Below are 25,904 nucleotides of genomic sequence, written 5' to 3' on the forward strand. Positions count from 1 at the left end.
TCCAAGTCCGCTGCCTTCACAGTCCCATATTCAGAAAACATTTATTGACTGATTGTTATGAATAATTTATGTAGTTATTGACTTTCACTATTATTGGCTTTAGTAAATTATTTTGATATAGTACAGTTAAAAATGGGACCACACTCCTGGTACTAAAAGTGATTTCAGCATTTATTATAATAAAAAGGCCTAAAGCAAGGGGGCCCGCAGGCCGAGCAGGAGCGTTCCCGTTGAGGATGCCGCGGCGCTGGCACTGGGTCTTCTTGAACAGCCATGTCCTCAATGTTCCAGGTGGAGCGGCACGAATTCAGTGGGCCAGATGCCCCTTTTTATCCTGTTTTTTGTCCCTTTGGATTTGTTTCTTTTTGGATCCTTCATTTGCATGAAAGTTTAAGGTGCTTCATTGGCCCATTATAGTTCTGTCCAGGCTGGCTTGTTTCACTTGGGGGGTGGTGCACTTTACTTAGGTGTGTGAAAAATGCATATTATGTGATTGGCTTTTCACAAATATCAAAATGAATACTATACATGTTATGTTGGAAAGTTTTGTTAATTAAATTATTAATTATGTATTAATTTTTGTAGTGCTGTATTAATCCTTTTAAGTAGTGTGGTAAATATAGTTTTAGGCTCTAAGATAATATTAAAATAGAAACTATGCGATGTAAGAAACTTTTTTTAAGCTCAAGGAATGGATAAGATCATCAAGAAATTCTTTGCATAAAAATAACAGCAACAAGACACCAAAATTTCAAAAGAATTATTGCCTCCTTATCAGGAAGAACCAGACTTCTTCCAGACTTCAAGGAGCCAAAACACTGATTTACAAGATGAGGGAGGAAGTTGACAATAACCAGAAAATACCCTTTGTTTGGAAAGAATTTGTGAATCATGTATGAGATATATGAATATGCAACAGGCATATTGGGTTTGAAGGGTTAATCCTTTGTTAATGAGGTATGCTTTTGTGGCTTAGTGTCCAAGAGCATACAGATATCTGTAATTCTTTGCTTTTAATTGTCTTTTATTGTCCTCACTTTGATTCTCCAAATTCTTTTTGTCCTGTTTTTATTACTATTCTTTACTATTAAACTTCTAAAATTTTAACACAAGTGATTGGCGTTTTTCACAGGTGTAATACAGTATGTTGAGTACCGTATTTCTTATAAATACCCTTTTAACCCCTTTTACCATAACCAAACTAACAGTACCTGCTTAACAATTATCAACTATTTTACAACCCTTTCTAACCTATTGTTAACAATTCCCCCCTCTAACTATTTGATCAGGCTTCTAGCCTGCATCAATCTTTTAAAGTTCAACTTCTACTTTTCTCAGTTTCTTGTGGAAAATGAGATGTTCAAGCATATCTCTGGCATTCTGATCACTCTGTTCTTTTATTACGATTACTTTTTCACCATTTTTCCCTTCCACGTTACCTTGCAGCATGATGCTGCTTTGGACAATGCTGGTTACTATCTGGACTAGACATGGAATTACACATGGTAGAAATATTACACTTGCTAGTGCACACACCACAAAGAAGACCAATTTCTTCCACAATTTGCCATTCCAGGTGAACGAGTTGTCCCACTAATCAGATTCTCCAAACAAGTGTTCCAACACAGGTTAGTTTTCTAATATTTTGAGTAACGTTTTTAATTACATGACTGTGGTCATCGATCTCTAGGTAGCATTCTGAAGTATTAGATTTTCCACAGATCCCTCCTTCCTCTGCGAGGAGGTAGTCTACTGCCAATCGAATCTGGTAAATTACTGATCGTGTTTGCTGTGGCTGCTGTTTAAGAGATCCATGGTCAGAGTTTGATCTGACATTATTTCAAGCACTGCTTGTAAATGGATGATTCAATTGAGCAGACACACTGGGTTGTTCCACTCGGTGATCACCACATGTCGCTATCGAGGTGGTCGCGACACAAAGCAGAGACCACACGCAGTCTCAGATGGCAACTCTTTATTATCGACAGTGGCTGACCTTTTATATACTTTCTAATTGTTTATACTTCTTCAACCCCAACTATTGGCCACAATAAATCAACATAACACCACTGGTGAAAAGTAACAGTGACTTCAGCTAACTTTCTAAAAATACCTTGTCCAGCTGCGAAGTTCTCTCCTTATCTTTCTTCAATTCCTCTCTTCTCTCGGTCTCCTTGGTAACAGCCTTGGAGAGAGCTCCTTATCAGCTTCTTGCTTCTCAGCTTCTTCTCGCTCCTTTAGCTGACAGGCCCGCCGTTAGCCCCTTCCGCAGTAATTCATCCATGAGGGGCAGAAATCAAGTAGAACAGAATAGGATTAAAAAGTCTGGTGATTAATTAGACTTGGTTTAAGTCTGACACACCTTGAGATGACACCAAAATTAATCATCCTAGAGTGCAGCCTACAGCCCACTACCCACATTTCTACATTCAGGAAACATAGTTTTTTCCTTTTACACTGTCTTAATGGAAAAGCTGAAAGATTCAAGGGGTATTACTAAATCCTCCAATGAGTCCATGAAGTTTCCTCTCAATGATCTCTTTAGTGCTACTGCAGTCTACTATTCAAGTATACAGATAGGGACAACTACCACAATAATCTCATTAAAAATGTGTGCTTTGTTAAAATAACCATCACAGAAACTCCAATCAGTCATAGTAAGGCAGATAAGACAGAATCAGTATTGATACTGAAAATCTATTAGAGAAGCAGAGAAAGGCAGAATCAAAAAACTTCAAAGTGTGCGTATAATATACTCATTTAGTTGGAAAAAACTAATACACATTTATTAGAACAAGTTTTATTTTAAAATCTCATTTTTTCTACTTTGCATAGCTTTACCTCAGCAGTCCACAAATTATTTTTGCTGTATTAAACTAGTGAAACAAGGATATTTAGTCTAGATTTTAAGTTCCAGAAGGAAGTATTATGCAGCTGTTATAAATGAAAAGTTAAGTTAGGTTCCTAATTTATCAGTAAAATACCTAATTGCAGAATGAGATCAGCAAGAAATTCTATTACTTTGGAAGAGCAGGGTGATATGTTAGAGAACTCTACCTTTCCAGACACTGGAGAAGGAGGACTAGCACAGGGGCTGGAATAGCTACTGCTCTCTGCAGGCTTCACTGAGGACTGAGCTGATTTGTCAGCTGAGGATTCTTTGGAGAGCAAAATGTCTTTTTCTTCATACTTATTTGGCTGGTGGAGTGCAGGAGAAGTAGATTTCACTGAAACCCTAAAAAGGACATACCTTGAGTTTCACAAGCAGTCACTGAATATTTTACATCGACCTGTCAGCTACTGCATGACCACATGTATTACAGCAACTACAAAATCTATTAAACCCTAACTAAAAAACCCATACTGATCATGCATTGCTTTTTAGTGCTACTGTTAAACCTCTTCTGCTACTTCTCAAGCATTACAATTCATGGACAATATTCCTGACTGCTCTCTTAAAAAGCAGGCCCAGGTATGAAACACTTCTTTATGGGATTAGAAAGCAGCATACAACAGTATAACACCTTTCAACTGTATTTCCATGGTTTCCACCTCCTATTACTAGCAGAAATTTAAGTGAAGCTTGTATACATCAATTTGCAACCTACAGTGAGCGGAAGACCTCAACATCTTACTTTTCAGCATGAGAGGAGGCAGACAATTCAGTTTCTGTTAAGCTTTTTCTGCTGTTGGTTGACTTCCATGTAGATGCCAAAGGAAGCTCTTCACAAGTCACAGGTCTTGGTCTCTGGCCAATTCCTGAAGGCTGCTGCAGACCTGCAGACTGTTCTTCAGCACTCAGAACAGCTGTAATTGCTCTTACAGTTGTTTCATCAACCTGAGACCACGGCTTAGAAGGAGCTCGCATATGAAGCAGGAACAAGCTGCACCACTTCTGCCTGAGTTGCAGCAGCATACCAGCAGCCTGCAATGAATTCCAGTTCTGTTAAATACTGATGAAAATTAGATCACACAGGTAAGAGGACCCTGTCTTTTTCATAGCAGGCAGCACCTGGCATTCTAATATAAACAGGGCCCACAATGAAAGGCAAGACTAAGGTCTTGGGGAAGGGGAATAATCCATATTTAAACTAAGATGCTAATTTACTTTCTTTGCCTTGGGTGCAAGGTAATTTTTGAAACATTTCATTTAGCTCTGTACTAAACTTAGCTTTGTACTGTAAACCCACAGACTTTTTTTTCCTTTTTATCTTCTGAGAAAACCCAATCCTTTCATGCTTTATGCCCTTCCTCTCAAATCAGTCTCTACTCATACACTCTTCAGTCATACTTGAGGGAAAAGAGCTCTAAGTGACATTTTTCTTACAGAAACACCTGCTCAAATGTGATTACTAAATTCAGAAGACTATAATCTAATTCCCATGTTATCAGAAATGCTTCCATTGAAATCAATTTTTAAAAATTACTCTTTTGGACACGTCTAGGAGAGACAGTGTTATTATTAGAGCTGGTAAAGCTGTATGTTTCATGACCCATAAACTACCTCCTACCATCGCCACAGCTCCTCAATGACATAAAGACTTCTATTTCAAAGAGGTTTTGAAATGTATCCTTCCAAAATCTGACAGCAACTTTCTTTCAGCAACTCCAGCTTCAAGTGCTCCTTTTTTGATCCGATTTTGGTTATTCTCTCAGAGAAAGAAGAGCACAATATGCCAATGTGGCTGTTCTCTCAGCTCTTGTTCAGATTTTGGCTATCCCAGCTCATGTTATGGCCTGATGGAGCACCATGCAGGCAGGACAGGACGCCAGAAGGAGCAGAAGGGCCCTTATGCAGCCACTGTCACCTGCAGCTTGCTGTCCCTTGCAGCCATTATCTTTTGTCTGGCAGAATCTCTTCAGAATCTGCTGACTTATGGAAAGGGACAAAACTGCCAAGCTCAGACATATAAAACAGCGCACTGCCCAGAAAGTTTGTGAAGCAGATCCAACAGCATCTGGACTGCAGAGGCTTTCCTGTTCCCTTGTGTGAGAGACAGGACACCCACACCAAGAGGGAGGAAGAGGGGTGAGCACTCTCACTGTTGACTTAGGTGACTAATTATTTTCTTTCTTTTTGCTCACAGGTAAAAGAATAGAAAGGTATGGGTGATAGGTGATGAAGCACTGCAGCCCGGATAGATGATGAAGCATTGCAGCCTGGATGTTGAACACATGAATTCACGTGACAGACAACTCTGTGCCAAAGGGGATTGAAGCCCTTCAATTCCTGACAAGCTCGTCAAGTAAATGTTAAATCACAGAGTACATATAGTTTGAGAGATCCAAATGGACCATGACGTTCTTGGAGAAAATTCTGGGCTACTCAAATGTTACAAAAACCTTTTCACATCTTTTTACAATTCTTCTACATGAAGCAAGCCCAGGAGTAATTTCTTTCTTACTTCAGAGTCCAGTTTGAGATGGAGCCATTCATCCAGCTTCAGCAGTGGCAGATCAGCAGCTGTTTTGTCCTCCATCTCACTGTCACTGCTATCATTAGATACCCATCCCCCTGAATTAAAGACAAAAGGTGCATTAGCATCTCTATATTATTTCTACTTACATACAAAAACCCGCATACTACTGTGTTACCAGCAATAATATTTTTCCTTCTAAAATTGACTTTTAAATGTAACCATTTGTAAAACTACCTCTTCTTTTCTGCAAATACACTGAAAAATCTTTGCTCCATATATCAGCAATCAAGTAGCCAGACCTGCTGAAGGTCCTACTATGTAAAAACCTGTACTGATATGATGTGACTCAACTCATGTACCTTCCCCAGTATTCACAGGCCACTATCCAACTTTTGCCTAAAGCTGTTTGCAAAACCACACGTGGCTCTATTTCCTAGTAAAACAGCAGATTTAAAGACCTAGTAAGGAAATATATATATATACCTATGGCTATTAACTAGGATTCCTGATTTTTCTAAAATGCAATTCAATCAGCATAAACACTACTCTAAGGTTCACAGTTTAAAAGCAAGACAGGAAAGCTTCAGAAATAAGTTGGACTTTTAGTTTGATTCAAACTGTGACAACTAGCAGCAGTTATTTTTGCTTCCATTCCAGCAGGACTCAATTGAAATGAAGAAAAAAAAAGGAAATTTCTATATATTCTCTATTACTTACAGTTAATAGTACAGTTACCTGACATTAAAAATTATCAATAGTACATATCTTGAAAATGCATGTGTCAGGTAGAAGCAACATGACTTTTTTGCCATATTGATTGTTTCTAAATTACTCATGCAGTTTCAATAATCTGGTTCAATGTATCAAATAAAGTAGTCTGTAGAAAAAGAACACACATACTACACTTCTCAGTACCAGTATGATCATTAGACATTGTGGCTGCATTCTTTCCTTATGAACTGTTTCCTGCAGTTTCTGATACCCTGGAACTGTGTCATTTATGGACTTGAATATGTAAGGAATCCCAAAACGGAGAGATTTCTTACAGAACCGACAAACTCTTCCTGAATAACTACAGGAATTATAACAGCGCTGTTTCCAGAATCAGCCAATATATGTATTAAATATTACTGAAAAGTAAGCTTTCCTTGTCACACACTGATGGACACCAACGGAAACATTCCAAATCCAGACTCCGGTGTACCTCGGAAGGATGAAGATGCCTGCAAGGCATTACTTGGCAGTCTGGCTGGTCCACAGAAGAGGGACACGGTGACAGGTGTCACAGCAGAGCAGCACCTGATGTTTGCTGTCTTGTGAGCTCTCGTCATTTCATCCTATATAAGCCAGTGTGTAGGGAGGGCCTGGGTGGCTGCAGCTTGTCCATTTGCTGGGGCAATTTGTGCAAGAGTAGGTAAGACCAGGCTATTATACCCTCTACCTGTAATGAATGTAAATTTGAACGTATTTCTCATTTTATCCACAGACACTGTGGATGCCTCAACCTGGCAGTGTTCACGGCCAGGCTGGGAGGGGCTCTGAGCAACCTGGACTAGTGGAAGGTGTCCCTGCCCGTGGCAGGGGTTGGAATGAGATAAGCTTTACGGTCCCTTCCAACCCAAACCATTCTATGATTCTGTATTTTGAGAAATAAATACATGTATAATTAGATACATATAAAAATACACATGCAAATAAACAAGCATGAGAGAATTCAACCAGAAATTATCCTACCATGAAAAAACAAAATATTTTGTTTTAAAAAGAAATGTTAAAAAAAAGTTTCAGAGAAGAACTTGTTTTTAAGAGTAGGGATCATTATATCTTTAAAACAATTTTATAACTGGGGCAGTTTTTTGCCATTTTGCCTTGTTCCATCTAGAGAAAGGACTAATTGAAACAATGGAAAAATGAAACAACTCCAATTCTATCAGCTGAGTAGGACAGTATTTTCTAAAGCTGTAGTGTTAAATGCCCATAGTGCTTTTAAAGTACTGACAACTAGGAAAAGACATTTCTAAAACATGTGGGAGATTTTAGTGCTGTGTTTTTTGAACTATGAATTCCAAGTGATTTTACCTTTTTACACTGAGACTGGCCAAGAACAGAGGTAGGATGAAATCGCACTTTCTTCTCCTCTGGTTCAGTCAACAGCAGGCTTTCTCTGTCTACATGCACCAGATTGGGATACATCCCAGCCACTAAGGCAGCTTTAATCACAGCCCAGTTCTCAGAGTTAGCATTAACAGCTCTAATATCAGCTCCTCCTCTGGCTCTCACAAAACCTGACAAATGAAAAAGACAAAACAGCGCCACGTTAGCTTCTCTTTGGTTCTCAAAAGGAGTTAGAAACTAAAGGTGAAATAAACGACTTGTTTCATTTTTCACCACTGCCAACCTTAACAGCACCAAGAAGAAACCATTACACTGAAATCCTTCCTGATAAGTGGTTTAATACTAACACAGAATATCACTATTTTCTACAATTTAAAGACATTTCCTGTGGGAATAATTCATTAAAACATGAAATGCAGTGACATGTGGAGATGAGGGTGCTTTCAGTTAGATCAGCCACACTTCCTCATCTACACCATACCCTGCATGAATGTGTACATGGAGGTGTATTTCAAATTAAGTAAGGAAAATTACACCAGTGAACATGACTTTTGTTACAATTTCTATATGCTTGACTTTAAAACAACGTTGAAATTGTTTCCAACTTCTTTACCTGAGGCTCTAAGCTGGCCAAGCAACTGTGTTCTCATTCCTGCAATGATTTCCATTGTGGCTTGGGATACAAAGTTCTTTTCACAGAAGGCTCTCTCCCAGCCGTCACTGCGGGCCTTCTGCCATGCCTGACAGCGTTTTTACATTTGCCTATTAATTTGAAGGGCTTAAACTAAAACTGCATTTTTTAAAAAAGATTACATTTATGTCAATAAAATGCAAAACCCACTCTAAAAGTTAATGTATCAAACCAGATACTTTTTTCTGTTCAAGAATTAGATTCTCTATGTGTTCACTAGAGTGATGATTATGTCCAGTTAATAAATAAAGCTCATTACATTAAGATCATGATTTGAAGTTCAGTGTAGTAGGATATAAAGAGGCACATTGTTAGAACATTTAGAATTTTATAAGGTTTGAAAATATCAACAAAACATACTACAAAAAGGGTTCCCTCACAAATTTATGAGTCCAATACCCAGGAAAGCCACTAGGCAAAAAGAAAGTCTTCTCCGAGGACTTAAGCACAGTCCACCACTCTACATCCAAGTGGCTTGGTACATTTGCATTGCTTGGCTGGTGTGCTGTGATCAGAACTCTCTGAAATGAAATACTACCTGGAAAGCCCTGAGCAGGGCCATGTGGTCACTGAACGTCCCGGCAGCAAAACGCTTCCTGCACAGCACGGCTGCTCGCTTTTGGGAGGCCAGCGTGGGCAGCACAAAAGGGTCTTGGCAGGCAAGAGCACAGGCAATGGTCAGAACAGGATCCAGGCACTTCAGAACTACAGCATACAACACCATTTTACCGAGGTGTGGCTCTACAGGCAATTCAGTGAGGTGATAACCAAGCTCAGTGAGATCTTCCCAAGGGTCCATGGCATCTATGGTCTGTTTATAAACAAACAAACAAACAAAGGAGAGGGGGACGGGTACGGTGGACAAAATAAATTTACAGAGAAAGCAGAAAGGATGTGAATACTGGACATTAACTAGACTTGTTTCCAAACACTAAAAAAGCAAGTGAAACTATTAACAGAGACAAGACTTCGAAGCACTCTCTTCCCTTGACATGGAAAACCACATCCCACACACAAAATGAAAACAGGCAATAAACAAAAATTCAAAACATCCTTAAGTAATTAAAAATGGCTTCAGTACAAACTGAAGTCAGTAAGACAGACTGCTACACCACAAATTTGGGCTCAAACACAATTACCATCTAAACCTATTCCTTTTCTGACCTTAAGCATATGCACAGCATTTCTCACAGTTACAGCAGGCGGAGGATCGGGAGCTTTCATAAGAAAGTCTACAACTGGACAATTAATTGGAGTCAGAAGTTTTGTGTACAAACAGATCTCCTGCAAGGTAAAAGGCAGAACAAAAAGATTACCAAGATTTGGAAACAACCCCAAACACATGATTTGTTGCAATTAATAGTATGGTTTGAGGACATTGTATTTTTTAAAGTTACAGTTTCTAACTGAACATGCACCTGAAGCGGCATTCTTAGAAGTTCTGGAGATTGAAATTCCAACATATTCTGAAATTGGAGCCTGCTGAAGAGACGAAAGCAGACTCCAGACTGACAGCGCCCAGCCCTTGAAAATAAAATATGGGAAGTTGTGAAAATGAGAATTTCTTTCTAAAAACAAAACCAAAAGCCAACAAACAGACACAGAAACTCAGAATGGAAAAGAAGAAGCAGTTCTATGAAGACAGTATTGTCAGTCACATGCAAAGTGAGAGTTTTCCAATCATGAATTATTTTTGAGAGTGTGGCAATTTTTTATGGTAATTTTAACCCAACACTGAGAAATCTGGAGAAAGAAAAACAAGGCTTATCTAATGTAAAGTGCTGTGGGGTTTTTGCTAACTTAAGACCAGTCTAAATCTCAATCATCCTTTGTTGTAAGGAATCATTTGCAAACTTGATTGCTTCCTCTCACATCACTTGGAGTAAAAAGCAGAATAAAGATTAAATAACTTGTGAGTGAATGAGAGACAGCCAATTCTGTTATTCATATACATCTATATGCATACGTGCAGCTTAATGTCAGTATGATTAATTAAACAGGCATTTGTTGCTACATAAACTTCTGAGCCCTCACCCACAGTGTTGGGAAGAGTATAATCATGGCCTGTTAAGTCATGGATAGCTTGGAGAAAGTGAAACAGGCAGTCCTCTGCCCACAGACAAGATGTGAAAACACCCCACTGGACACTGTGACTGCTGGTGCTACATGGGAGAAAGAGGAAGGAGAACAAATTAATGGGGGGAAAACAACCCAGACCTTTGGGAAATGCCTGAGCATCACTCTTCTACAACCTGGGAAATTATTCCAAGGAAATACATACTGACCCTACACACTGGACTAGGCTAGAAACAGTTACTACATTGTGTGCTTTATTCGAAACACAGATTGTGGATATCTGCAAAATGGAAACCAGTATGAGGCATTTATTACCTGCCTTTTCTCTGGACAGCACTGGCTTTTGAAATCCACCCCATTTTTAGCATTGTAACACAACTCGGCGTATCGAAAGACTTCTAGAAAAACAAAGAAGGGAATATAAACTGAAAACTCAATAGGGTACATGAAATAAAAGTTACTAGTTATTTAGATTACAAACAGAAGTTTTCTAAAAAGTATGAAACACTAATAGATATACAGTAGCTTCCGCAACAAAGGTACCTTCTCAGTTTCAAGTGAATTTATGATAGTGTCTCCTTTGTAGTATCTTAATGCTCCACAGTTTTTGAAAGTCAACATTTTCTAGTCAATAGGTAATTGCAAGTCAGTAAAAGCTATGTCAAATCTGTGTTCTGAGATATCACAAAGCAAGTAAAAATACATTATTATACCAAATAAAGTTTTCCTTTTTATCTCACTTGGAAATTACCTACTTATTTTCTTAGACTGATGTAAAATTACAAAAAAAAAAGTTTGTTTTATGAGAACTTCAGAAATTTGGTGTGTGTATCGCCTATGAAATCCAATTTCATTTTCAAAGCTGTACACTAGGTCTTAAATTGCCTCATTATGTGTTCTCACTTTTCTTGAACAAGTAATTAGGAATGGGCACTGAACACACCAAAGAAAAATGCTTAAAAACTTCATGGATTATTTTTGGACTTGATACAATACTAGGACAAAAGGAACTCCCAGTGCTCTCTAAGTCTCAGGAAGGTGGTGGTCTAAACTGAGGACTTGTTTTAAAAATCCAACAGAAATACTAAATTGCGAAAGATCCATCAATACATCAACCTAGATTAGCTTTTGCAAGGTTTTTTAGACAGCTAGCTATTTACAGTATTTGTCTTAAAACAAATGGATGTTGAAACTTTTCAGCGAGGACTGGTGCCTGACAGGCAGTAGCTCTCAGCTAGTAAAAGGTTTTTTTCATTTTAATGTAAAGTAAAAAAAAAAAAAGTTCTCCAAAATTTATGCACTGTGTGTTTTAGAATCGCACCAGGAAAATTTAAGGCAATCCTACCTCTTTCACCTTGCCTGAGTCAATGACAAACACCACATCATTGACTGTTATGCTGGTTTCTGCAATATTAGTAGAAAGAATCTGCAAAGAAAAAAAACCAAAACCACCAAAACTAGAGTCACTGTAAAAGCAAAGGCAAAACAGATCATAGTAGCATCAGACAAAGTCCTCTAATACTTGCAATTTTGCGGATGCCAAAAGGTGGAGTTTCAAGCACTTTCTTCTGATCCAAAGTCTGCACATTTGAATGAAGCATGAAAACTTGGTATCTAATGCAAGACAAAAGGAACATTTTAAGGATCCTTAAAAGAAGCAATGAAAAGCCACAGCAACTAAAGGTTTTACCTGTGAGCATTAGCAGCAAATCTCTTGTCATCCAAAAGAATGTGGTCCCTGAGGCTCACTATCTCATCATACCCAGGAAGAAATATTAAAATTGCTCCTAAAAAAGGAAGTGGGTTTGCAAAGTTAAACAGAAAATTCAAATACATGTCGACTAGCACTCAGAAGATTTTAACGTTTGGGGATTGCTGAAAAAAGAGCACGATTCATCAGAAGCCGAAGCCACAACAACTGGTTAGGTATTTACCTACCTGCATCACAACTATGACTGTGAAGATGCTGTGAAGTGCATTATCAGATCCAGATCCACTTTTTCATCATCAAAACTGTGATGATAGCTGTCAGTAGTTCTCTGTCCTCTGCACTAAGGTCACTACCACTATTCTGGACCAGGGAACTTTCATCCAGATTTCCAAATGCGAATGAAGCGCTGTAACAGAAAAATACACCAGAGTCATCAACTCAAACTTAGATCAAGACCAACATGACTATTGGTCTTGAATTCTAGTGTTTAAGTGTAGCAGAAGGGAATCACCATCCTATTGCTGTTCACTGATTTCAATGTTAACCCAACAAAGGATGCCACTTCATTTATTAGTGTTAACTTTAGTTTTCTTCAACTTCATTGAAACACAACCATAAGCAAATAAAAGTGTAGAGATACTTCTCATTTATCTGTTTAAGGAAAAATAGTTAAGAGATATGTATTCTCCAAAAATTTCCCACTAGCAGAAACTGCACTAAGAGAAATTATAATAAATATAATCTTTACAAAACACTACCTCAACTATGATAACTGTAAGTTAATCAGAAAATCATTCTTGAATGGCCTAGTGTATACATTACTTCTGTCAATTTTCTTTAACATGCCTATTGTGTATAAAAAATATACAGATAAAAACACATGACAGATTTGTTTGCAAAGTAAGCATGTGAAAAGAAAATGGCACATAGCATAGAATTAGCAAGTTGTGCAAACATAAACAACACGATACTGAGTACAAACTTGTTTGGTTTTGAAATATTCCTATTCTTAAAAAAAGGTATTGCTATTCAGTCCAGATTTTACAGCATGAAAAGCTAAAACCTGTTCTGATTAAAAGAACACAAACCTCAATCACTATCATATACAACTCCTTCTGCAAAACAGCTACAGCTTACCTGTAGGATTCCAACAGATCAACAACCTCTGTCTGCCCAAAGTGCCTAGCCCAGTCCACAGCCATCCTGAAAGACTTGCACAAGTATTTTTATTAGATTTTTCACTTCAAAAGATGAATATGAAGAGCACATCAGGTGAGGCAATTGACACCAGACTTTTGTACCCATTTCTCTCAGTTATCTCTCAGTTATTGCTGGATCTTCAACCTCCCATTTGAAATAGGTGTTAACAGCTATCTGACTTTTAGGTAACTACAGTTCTTTACCACAAAAGAACGTCTTTGTACACAGGAGCACCGGCAACCATGCACAAGGAAATGAGGAGGAAGGAGGTGCCATTCCTTTAAAAAGCCCACAACAACGTGCAGAGATCAGATCTGCCTGTTTGCAGTACCCTTGAAGTCATCTCCAAAAGTCACACCCCAGGCTTAACATTTGGCTATTTCAGGTCTTTCAGAAGCTGTCCTCCTCACAATGCAGTTCACTGTTTTACACCTTTAAACTGCATTTCTTCCCAAGTTTTTCAAATGTTAGTACCAAATATCAGACCCCTGGAATCCTAATTCTTATCTTTCCATACTACAGTTATTTACTGTACTTCCCTGCTTAGATGAAGACATACTCCATGACCACAAAACTTGAGTTTCTACAGATTCACAAATATTTTTACATGCTACAACATATTTAGAAACGTAACAGAAAGATCTTCTGATATAGGTAACTCCATGAAAATAAAAACTGCCATACATTTTGGTCCAATTCAGTAGACTACAGTTGTTCTGCTAACCAGTGTCTTAAATAACACCTACTGAAACAAAGTTTATAGCTCATAATCAAGACCATGTAATTAAGAATTCAATTTAGAATTTACAGAAAACAATGTGATTAACAGGAGTTAGAAACTGTTTAGGCTGTCAAAATCTATAGTTCTTACAGCAGTATGATAAGTTAGCAAATTAATTTAGATGTTAAAGAATTTTCTTTCTTTCTCCTGTATTGACAAATAAATCTATCTTTTGGTTTCTCTGTTTTTACCAGCCATTAGATGATTTGCAGTGGATACTTGCTCCCATGCTGATCAACTCTTCTACTTGACTCAAAAAGCCTCTCCCTGAAGAAATCATCAGAGCAGTCGCACCAGTTTCACTGTGCCTATAATCAACTGAGAAGTAAAACAAAAAAATCCAGCAAACCCCATAGAAATGTTATTTCTTCATCTAAATATAGTAAAAATATTGCTTTCAAATTCCAGCCCAGTTTCCTCACTTTATCTCTGCAGTCAGTTCATGTGAATTCCACACTCTTTTAGAAACACGCTTCTGTCAATACTTCAAAACAACATCATCAACTAACTAAACAACTCATTAATTCTGCTAGCCCTATCCATTTTTTCAGTAGGCATCAGAATGTAAAGGTAACAACATTTGAAACTGGAGATAAAAGTAGCAATAAAAATCAAAGTAAAGTTGAGGTTGATTTTTTCTTATGTAATAGCACATGAAACTTACCACTGACATTTTCAGTTAAAATAAGATTTAACACCTGAGCAAACGAATCAGTATCTTTATGCAACCAGATGTCAGAAAGACAGGAATCCATTTCTTTTACTATCCACGGTTCAAGGCAATTCACATCTTTTTCAGTCTGAAGATAAAAAACAATACTGAAAGATTAATCTCTTCCAAGAGTTGTCTTCATTCTCATACATTAGCCACAAAGAATTTGAATGGTTATTTTTCCCAGCAGCAACAAGAAATCCGGCACTCAGGTATCAGTTCATGCATTGATTTTGTCATATGCAAGTACTAACACAATGGCAGTCCAGCCATTTGATCTGAGGAAAAGCTGTGTACAACCACCCTAACTGGAGAGCACACTTCAGCTACAGCAGTTCACCCCAATCAAGTAGTCTTTAAAATTGGTTAATATCCCGAAAGACTCTACAGAACTACCTTTAGAAAACAGATTTTAAATGGCTAGTAATACAACACAAATGTAAATGTCTCTTCCAACTAAAGAAAAAACTTACCAGTTTATTAAATACTCTGTCACCACCATCAACCAACCATTTGTACTCCTCATTTGCCCTTGGAACCGATTTTTGTCTCCGAGATGTCCTTTTGTTACTGTTGCCTTGAGCTGAACACCACTCAGCAATAGTATTCTTCTGTTTCTCTTCTAGAATGCAAAATATTCCCCAAGAAAGTTTTAGAGTCATCTTTATTATCCATTGTTTTCGACTAAAAAAAATAGTTCCAGCAGGTCCAAGTTTTACCTATTCAACCTCTTTTATTTAATCTAGAATGCTACTACCAGTCCAACATAAATGACATGTTTAAGGGTACCCAAAGTGCACACTACAAACAAGGGCTATAAGAATGAGGTAAAACCCACCACTTTGTTGTTTCACCCCCCAAGCCTCCATTATTCCAAACTACTGCATTCAAAGGTTCTTCCTTAAGTAATCACCTTCCACACAATCTCAGCCCAGATCTTTTTCCAGAAATGGAATGCTGAAGACAAGCGATACAGTCCCCACACGTAACAACTTATTTTTCTACACAAGTGGAAGCAACATTCAAAAACACCAGTCTCTTAACTGAACTTTTCTGTCCCCAGTGATTAGAGATGAGCACTGTGATAAATATCCAGTTAGGACTGTATGTTATAGCTTTGGGGTTTGCATTTTTTTTAAAAAAAAATTAAAATAATCAGTGGGATAATTACTTTCAGGTGCCAGGAAAACTTCTGAAGCAGTATCTACTTAATCAACTGAAAACCAATGATGTTTATAGCTGCAGAGTGTTAACACAAAAAATACATCCATGCCTGAAGAAAGCAGTGAAAAGTGTTACTGAAGGGAACAACTTGTCCATTTATTGCAAGATGTACAAAATCCTGCCTGCTTTAATAGCTGCACTTTAATTTGCACCCAAAGGTACAGAGCATCCTATGCTTCTTTAGTATTCATGTGGGCACAGCCCCCAGGTCTCTATAACTCTACAGCATAATAATTAGAAAACAGATGACATTTATCAACTGAAAGAAAAAAGAATGCAACCACCAAATCAAAGTGATTTTTTTTCTTAAATTGCATAAACTATTTCAGTAATGTAAATACTGAGAGCTTAAAGACACTTGCTGTCATCTAATCACATCTCATTTAATCTCCTGACTGTGGAATTTTAACAGAAAAAAATCCTGTTAATTGTTTGTTCAATCAATCAATGATTCTCATTGCCAACCCTTACAATTAACAAGTCCACCGACCTTGCTGCTTCTCTCCTTTGTACTTCACCATCTCTTTGTTTGTATACCCAGTGCTTCGTAAAATGTCCTCCAGAAACAACTCCTTAACTTCAAAAGGTCTTCCTTGGACTAAAAGTATAAAAAATCCACAGAAGATTATATATTCACTAGCTTCACTTACGGCATTCATTTCTTTAAAAAACTATCTTCACTGGAGTTTATTTTTCTCAAAACTATAAAAAACCAAAACATTTCCAAAGTAAAATGCCACCTTGTTTCCCCCAACCGCTTCAATTTTATCAAGTGTTATAGCAAGAGATGTTCATAAGACTGACAGTTATTAATTTTTTTTTTAATGAGAAAAAGAGAACAGCCATTTTTGTTTAGGGTTACAAACAAGAACTCGCCATGTAAGTCTGCCACCTGGATTTAAAATTTCATTAATTAATAAGCAATTAATACAGCTTTTTGCAAGGTTCCACACAGAGACAGTACATCTTTGTACTGAACTACTTTCTTTTCATCAGAAGTATGTGAGAAGGGAGCCTTATCTCCATGTCCTCAACCAATTCAGCAAAGCTGAGCTTTCTTTACTGAATACTTCTTGACAGATGAGACATCCCAGTGGCCTTTACCTTCTCATAATTTATCCTGATTTCTTTTTCAACATGACTGTTTTCTAGACCTTATCTGTGAACATTAAAGGATGCTTTCTGCATGAAGAATTAAAATCTCTGCATTTTGATTTCTTGTCCCTTAAGCTGATTCAGGATCACTCCGGATTTTCCTTCAGAAAGAACAATTTACAATTCACATACTTTTAGAAGCTGTCACAGAGCAAGCCTTCCAACACTGAGCACAAGCTCTGTGTACTACAGCAATCCACACCTACAAAATGTTGGTTTCTGTGGTCAGGATTTCGTCAGCCATAATGCTGAAGGAGAATCAAACCTTTTACATGACATTAACAGACAAAGACGCTTCTTTTAGTTATTAAATTCTCAAAAAAAGAAAAACAAACAAACAAAAAAAAAACCAAAAAAAAACAAACAAGGGGGAAAGCCATCTTTTCAATTGTTATTGGCCTGTTACATAACCAGCAAAAGCACTGTGGTAAACTGGAGAGATTGCCATCAGAATTTCCAACACAAATTGACTGATCTGAAAGAACAGGAAGCTGCAAAAAGAGTAAACTGGAAAGCCACATAGCAATCACAACTGAGGCTCTCACTTGCAAAAAAAATTCAGAGAACATGAAAGCATCTGTCATTTCCAGATTCCTGTCTCCAACAAGTTGCAAACCTTATTTTATTAGGCAGAAATTCAAAACTAGGAACTAAACACTTCCATCTGTAAAAAAAAAAAAAAAATAGGAAAAAGAGGTTTCCTCTCACAAACATTTGTTAAAATAAACCAGTAAGCAATCCCACTTCCTAAAACTGTTGAGATTTTTTTAAAAAAGGCTGACATGCAGAGAGTCTACCTGATTGTCAAATAAAGCATTTATCTTAAAAGCTACTTTTCAAAACACATTAAACTTGGACATTATTGTTGAAAAAGTAAAAGGATTGCAAGGTGCCAGAGGAGTTTGCCCATGCAGAAAACCTTCAAGCCAGGAGCGTGGGGAAAAAACACCCAAACCCACAAAAACCCCCCATCTCCCATGCATTTATATTTTGCCTCTACTAAAGATCAGTCACATGAAATTAAAACAGCAATAATGGTAACTTTTCTTTGCATTTGAATGTAATCTAACTGCAGGTAACTGAGTCTGAACACAAACTAAGAGAAACTGGATGCCTTTTCTGAATATTCACCTAGATGAAGGGCTACTAATTTTCTTTAAATCAAAGAATCATGTGATTCTTTTTTCATGTGAAACCTGATCTGCCTGAGCCTGTATTTCTGAACTGAACAGCTACAGTTAGCTGTGTTTCATCCAGTAACCAGTAACAACCTTCACCAAGCCTGAAGAGTGAGATTCTACTGGAATGTATTAATATGTATCACACTCATGTAGCTCCTAAGTCCTGTATAAGCATGAAGACAGCACTTCAATAACCTCTTCCTACTTCTTCAATTAACAGTGGAGGGGGGCAGGATGTACCTGCATTTACAGAACTCCCAGTGACTAAAACACTTCACTCTGAACGAGGTGCAAATAGTCAAGAAACAAGAAACCTGAATACACAAAGAACAAGGATTCCTGGAACTCTCAGTGTATTCAGCATGTGCCTTTACTCAGAATAGTTTGCTACAGTTTAGTAAGATCTGTGAGTCTCAGGGCAGGTATACTCAGATTTAAGATCAAGACTTCCTATGTATTACTGGGCAGCTTCCAAAATACCTAATAAAGAGATTTGTATCTAGAGCAGCACCAGAAAGAATTAGTTTTAAATAATGCTGGTTTTGCAGCACATCTCTCAGTTTTATTAGCAAGAAGTCGCTGAACCTATCCCTCTCAGGTATTTCATCCTGTAACAAAAGGTAAAAAAAAAAGAGATAAAAAACCATCACAGATTCAGGGTCACAACTTCTGACAAAAACAAACTTTTCTAAAAAAATAAAATACATGATTTGGTGGCACATTACAGAGGCCTTAAAATATGTAAGTCTAGTTTAAGTAATAGGTTTTTTTTAAAAAAAAAACTATCCATACACAAAAAAAAACACTTCAAAGAGTTTTTATCAGTGCTGAGTGCGTTGCAATGCTGAAGCTGTACGCACCTTAACTTTAGAGGCCAAAGTGAATATTTGAGACCTCTCTGATTTTGGATTTGAAGCCAAATTTCAAGAAAACGCCACAAACCACAAATCCTACAAATCTTATTTTCATAAATTCTCACTTCACCGATAAACATTTAAAGAAATGTATGACACTACATAATCAGAAAAACAGACAGATTGCTTAGACAAGTCATACACAAAGCCTATAAATTAAGGCACATAACTGATTCACCATCTTTGTCATTCTTCTGTTTTGATTTGTATTACGAATGAAGGAAACAAGGACTCAAAATACAAGGTTTGTAGGCTGACATCAAGAATGTATAGATCATTCTCATGCCTTTTTAACTTTGATAAACTGGCAGGCACCTAAACTTACCTTTTAATCTTCAGGACTTCAATCTTGCCATAAACATTCTAGTTCCCCTTCCTTATTAAATTCCACAATAGGAATACTTACATACTCATAAATGAACACATCTGAATAATTTGTTAGCCATTATCTAGAAAACTCTGGGCAAACAAATGGACTGAAAACCTGGTATTACTAAAACAAATGATAACAGAAATTCTGAGACAATCACATTGAACCACATCAATGTAAGCCACCCTAAGGATTTGCTGCTGACAGGGGAAGTTCAGAAAAATTTACACTTCTGTCTTTCTCCACTCCTCCTGATTCCACAATTAATCATTGGCATGAAAATAAAATATTTTTACAGGAAAAAACACAAACACACAGAAAAACACCAAACTCCACAAAACATGCATGCTCCTCTAAGGATTCAGAAAGTCTCTAAAGCTGATTCAGCTTCTACCAAACAAAAACACCTAAAGTGCTCAGCAAATCTAAGTAAAACAAATGAGGACCTCATTTTCCAAGGCAATACATATTGCTCCACCCCACGTGAAAGACCACAGGATACTCACCACAATAACATGGGTCACGGTGGAGAGGGTGCTGTCTCCTGCCATCAGCGTGCCAAGGAGCATGTCATTAGTGCAGAATGTTTCCAGTGTCTTTGGAGAAACCCTATGGAACACATCACAGAGACAGCTCAGGGGGTTTGCACCATTTAAAGGCAGGATCAAAAATTTCCAGGGATCAAAAATTAAAGCAGCTGCTGACCACAAGAGGAATTACAGTTCTCTCCCCAAAAGACTCCTGCACACCACTTGTTTTTAACCTATGCCTTTTCCCAGACATTTCCTAACAATTTGTAGTGCTTGCGCCCCAAAATTTTGGACAACAGATTAATTGAAAAAATAAGATTCAAATTTTAATAAATAAGGAAGAAAAAGAGAAGTGTGAAGAAATTCTGCATGCTCTCACTGCTCTGCTTGAACTGCTGCCTCTGTTGTGCAGGTTTTCCTCCCCCGTTCCCCACTGTCCCAGAGGCACTACCACCATCACAGATGGGCTCAGCCTCGGCCAGAGGCAGGTCTGTCTTGGCTGGCACCGGCTCTGTCACACACGGGAGAGGCTTCTGGCACCTCCTCACAGAAGCCTCCCCACAGCTCCCAAAGCCTTGCCTTGAGGACACAATACATTACAGCTGACTAAATCACAAAGTCATCTGCTTCATCCTCTGCTCCTTCAGAAGGTCAAAATACTGAAATGTTACAATTCTATACCTGGGGCAGAGTGAGCTGTCCCAGTAAAAACAGCAATTGTCACTACTCCTCTGGTACTGCCACCCTAAAGGAGCTGAAAAGTTCCTTTGTACTGTACTCTACAGCTCTTCTCTGGAAGACAGTTAAGAAAACCTTAAAAATTATACTTCTGTGTTATTATAAACACCTCTAAACATCTCCACTCCAGATTTTTTTTTTTTTTGTCCACAGTTCAAAATATTGTTATCTCTCCCTTTTGGTGTTTCTCTGGAGTAAATGTATAGACTCTTCTCAAGCTGGATTTTCTGCACTGCTTCCAGTAATTCTTCCATTTTCACCTGACTTTGCTCTTCTTCTGCCAGCATAGTACCTCCATATATTAATCATCCAGCTTATTTGTGATACATTTTCACTAGCACTTCTAATCTCTTAATATCCTTGTGAGCTTGTGTACACACATTTGAATTCTTACTGCGGCTTTGTTGTTCAAGCACATTCATTTTCATCAGCTGTGTGTTATCTTTGTTCACTCAAGCAACACAACCTTTTGCCATCTTCTGGTCACTCATATCCCAACTGCTGGCCCTTCCCTGAAATGTCATTTGGCTACACGGTGCAAAGATGTAAAAAAACCACACAATCCATTCATGCTCTGCTTTACAGACAAATTCATCAAGTGATACTGAAATCTCTACTTTTACTTCACTTCATGTTTTAAACACAGAAGCTGAAGAAGAGTAAATTTAGCCCAAACTAGACTGATCAATAATGCTCAGCTTCATCAGTCGCTTTCCAATTTTGTTGTTTCCCTTTTTATGACTCCCATCAACTCACAATACGTAACATTTGTTACAGCATGCTGGTCTTCACACCTACCTTCAAAGCTTGCAGAACTTTTGGATCCACACTTGTTAAAAGTAGGGAGGGGAGAAAAAAAAGAAGAAAGTGTAGACTTGATCTGAAAATCAGACAAGGATTTCCATGCATACACTCCGCAGAAGAAGTCAACAGAAAATACCTGTGATTCAGTTCTACAAGACAACCTACTACATGAAACTGCAAAACACAGCAAGAAAGCCATCCTTTTCCCTCCTACGTATTGCTTACCTGCAGTAACATATCCCACCTGTCAGGCTGCAACCCAAACACACTGCAGTTTACATGTACACAAGATTCACAAGACCAACACAAGATCAACTGGCACTCAGAAATACCATTAGTACCTGCTTTCTAACCGTATCTGGTAACCAGATCTGGCCAGTCTTCTCTCTTCTTTCTGCTGCCACTCTTTCAGCCAGAGCAACAGCTGCTAAACGTCTGGGCTGAGTACAGAACACACAACAGGGAGCTCCATTCTTGTAGCGGTCATCAAGGATGAATTGAGGTATCGGTAAAGAAGTGGTTCAAATTTACTTTTTGAGAAAGTCACAGCTTTGTTAGCACAGGGAAACAATTTAACTGCATCTCAGTATTACACATTGCAAAAGACTTTTCATTAGGATTATCATGGCAAGCATACCCGAAGCAGTGGAAAATAAATTTCTAAGTATAAACTATTTAGGTTTTTTTTAAAGAAATAATTTGCAGTGTCTCCCTCCTGCTTCAGAGAAATCTAAAAAAAACTCCTGTAGATAATCTCTCATTTTAACACAAAAAATACCCTGGGTACTAAGAACAGAACTACCTCAGAAGAAAAAGGGCTATACAAACATCACAGCTACTTTCCCTTCAATATTTTGTATTATTTTAAGGAAAAAATTGTATCTACCAGAAAATTGTGAGGAATCATTTATGCTTTTAGTACCTATCTGCTGGCTTAGTGTTTCAAAAGCAAGAAAGTGAATTGGAACAAGATTTTCAATCATACAGGAAAAGCAAAGCCTTAAAATAGCATAAAAAATATCCCACATCACAAATATTACACAATTGTCATAAATACTGTTATAGTTTTTATTTAATTGAAGAAACATACTTGTGTAGTTTTTCCTGATCCAGTCTCTCCTATGATCAAAACAATTTGATTGTCCTTTATTATTTGGACAATTTCTTCCTGTTTTTCAAGAATTGGTAGTGACTGCCTGAAGGAATCAAACTCTGATTCCCCTCTTTTCACTGGGACCTGGGGGATACCATCATTAAGTCGAAAAGTTATCTTGTTTACTTCTTTGTTTTCTGTGAAGACAAGTTAAAAGTTTATTTATGCAGATACAGAGGAAGGTCACAAAAACACTGCTCAAAAACTGTACTGAAAAATTAACATTGCTGACTTTTAATACATCCCTGTGGGTAAAGTGACAAACCCATCACACATTTAGAAGTCGTATTTATAGCAACAAGTCCTCCTGCAGTGCTTGAAATAAATATTTTTCAAAACAGTTATTACTTTCATAGGTATTTTGAACAAAACCAGACTCTTCCAGAGCATTGCTCCAAGTCAAAAAAGCCCACAAAGAGCAAAAGGAGAAACAGAAACTAAACCAGAGAACACAGCCAGGTGTATTTTGGTGGCCTTTGTGCCACATTTCATACCTGCAGTTCTCCCTAGAAATACACACTTACAGAGGTAAACCTTGAAGCTATTCCACACCTTTGCCTGAAATCATACTAATGCAAGCATGCTGTATCAAGAGTCCTGGCCCCCACACAGCAGTGTGATGTGTTACAAAGCAGTGCATAAGTAGCCAAAAAACAGGCACATCTTCTGAGGCAGCTACTTCACATCCATCATTGCAAGTGCTACTCTCTAATTCCTTGAGAATTATTTTCCAAATGAAGCAAGAAAGAAAGAATGAATGAAAAGCTTTCTGTAAACTTGGTTATACATATTTAATGTCATTAACAGATTCATATACTAAATTTCAAGCTCTGTTGTACCAAGACAAACACAGACTAAGAGAGCGGGAGAACTAAAAATACATTCTTGAGATGTGGAGAAAGGCAAATATTAGACTGCTCATTAACTTATCCCTTACATTCCTAAGATATTGCATTTCAGTACTTTCATTATAGCTTCCCTCTGTTCATTAAACAGTCCTATTAAACAACTGAAACATTTGGAAATAACAGCAAAGGAAGCACTTCAAGAACAGACACCATGTATCAGAACCATGCCATTAAACAAGGCATATTGGTACAAGTGTTTTCTGTTCACTACACCCATCTCTGCACACAGAAACACAGTCTAACTCTTCCACTTGTAGCTGCTAAAGCAATAATCTAGATTAAAGCCTTGCTTTTTAAAAAAAACCCCAACATTTTATCACAAGTTTGTCTTTCAGTGAACTCTTCCATATTCAAGAAATCAAGAAGTCTGGACAGTAGTCTCTCAAGGAACAAATCTATTTTGTAGAGATGAAGAAATAAAAATTAAAATTCTTCATTTATCAAGGACATTAATTTCTACAAGCAGAACAGACAACTTCATTTTCTCATATGGGTGTTCTTACAGCATCAGGGGAACACTGACTCTTAAATCCCACCTCACAGAACTTTTATGAAGCCACATTTCAAAATGTGCTTCCAAAAAGATTTGCCTGGAACTGGCTCAAAGATTCTAAATTAACACAACACAAGGTGGACATCACCATGTGCATGATATGACTTCCCAAGTTCCTCACAGCACCAGTTATAAAAAACCTTAAAAGTAAGGAAAATTAATGCGTTTGCAAGAAGGTGTCTGTTAGGACACGAGAGGGGACAGAACAGAAAGAGGTTTCTTTTGTCTTTGGGCTGCAGGTGGTTTTTCCAAGTGGTGGCGATGGACAAGTCCAAAGCAGAACACACGCTGAACATACCAGATTCAACAGCACAGGCATTTCCTCGCTCTGTCCTTGGCAGGAGTTCTATGCGTTCCTTATTTGTGACAGGAAAGCGCTGAATCAGACTCCAAACAGCGTGTTTCGTACGGAGAGCCAAGCCACAAGTCATGCCTGCGTGTGCCTCTGATACATCCTTCTTCCTTACAGTCAGGCATACAGCAATGAACACAGATGCTCATTTCTGTAGCTACTTTTACACTTTTTTTCTTTAATACTATTCCTGGCATCACAGTTGAGTATGTTGAAAACATCAATCAGGTTATCATTAGTCTTGAAATTCTATTGGTCTGCACCAAAAAACTGAAAATTGTACCCTGACTCACCCTTTGCTTTTAGATACCAGTCCAAGAGACTAACAGCCGGTGAACAAATGCTCTTTCAGTACTAGTGAAACTAGAAGGAAATTCCATCTCTAGAATGATAAATAATAATGAGAAAACAGTAACAATGCAACAGGCACTAATCTTGACATCTCAATGTTACAGAACCACAGAATTGCTAGGATTGGAAGGGAGACCAGCCAGTGCAACCCCCTGCAGGGTCACCTGGAGCAGCTGACAGAGGAACACATCTAGGGTTTGGGATGTCTCCAGAGGGGGAAACTCAGCGCTTTCCCTGGGCAGCAGTTTCAGTGCTCTGCCACTCTCAAAGGAAAGAAGTTCTCCCTCATGTTCAGGTGGAACTTCTTGTGTTTTAACTTATGGCCATTGCTCCTTGTCCTGTCACCAAAAAGTCTGCACCGCCTTCCTGGGACTCATCTTGAAGATCTTCATATGCATTACTGAGATCCCCTCTCAGTCTCCTCTAGGCTTAACAGGACTAACTCCCACATCTCTCCTGATAAGAGATGCTCCAGACCTCTCATCTCATCTCAGTGGTCTCTGCCGGACCCCTGCAGTGGCTCCCTGTCTCTGTGCTGGGGAGCCCAGAGCCGGACACAGCACCCCAGCCGTGCCTCACTAGGGCCGGGCAGAGGGGCAGGATCCCCTCCCTGACCCGCTGCCAGCGCCCTCCCAACAGCCGCAGGCTGCCCCCGGGCCGGGCTGTGCCGCGCACCCGCCTCGTCCCCGCTCCGGAACCGCTCCAGGGCGAGCTGCACCGCCATTTCCACCACCTCGTCCACGCCGACCTCCCTGAGGGCCTCGGCCCGGGCGCGCCCCGCGGCGCCGGCAGCCCAGTCCCCCGCAGCCCCGCCGGGCTGCCGCCGCGGAACCCGCCTGTGTCGCGACATGGCCCCGACACGGCCCCGACACGGCCCCACACGGCCCCGACACGGCCCCACACGGCCCCACACGGATCGGGGGCCGCAGCTGCTCGGCCCGAGGGGCGACGCTGGCGGCGGGCGG

The 25,904-nt window shown here is 38.7% G+C and overlaps 1 pseudogene; it reads right to left on the bottom strand.

Annotated features, from left to right (window-relative positions):
* Positions 1 to 1,960: 1,960 nt before the first annotated feature.
* On the bottom strand, positions 1,961 to 25,897 carry LOC128802505 (3'-5' RNA helicase YTHDC2-like; annotated as a pseudogene).
* Positions 25,898 to 25,904: the final 7 nt, after the last annotated feature.

The sequence above is a fragment of the Vidua chalybeata genome, chromosome Z (genome assembly GCF_026979565.1).
Source record: "Vidua chalybeata isolate OUT-0048 chromosome Z, bVidCha1 merged haplotype, whole genome shotgun sequence".
Classification (NCBI taxonomy): Eukaryota; Metazoa; Chordata; class Aves; order Passeriformes; family Viduidae; genus Vidua; species Vidua chalybeata.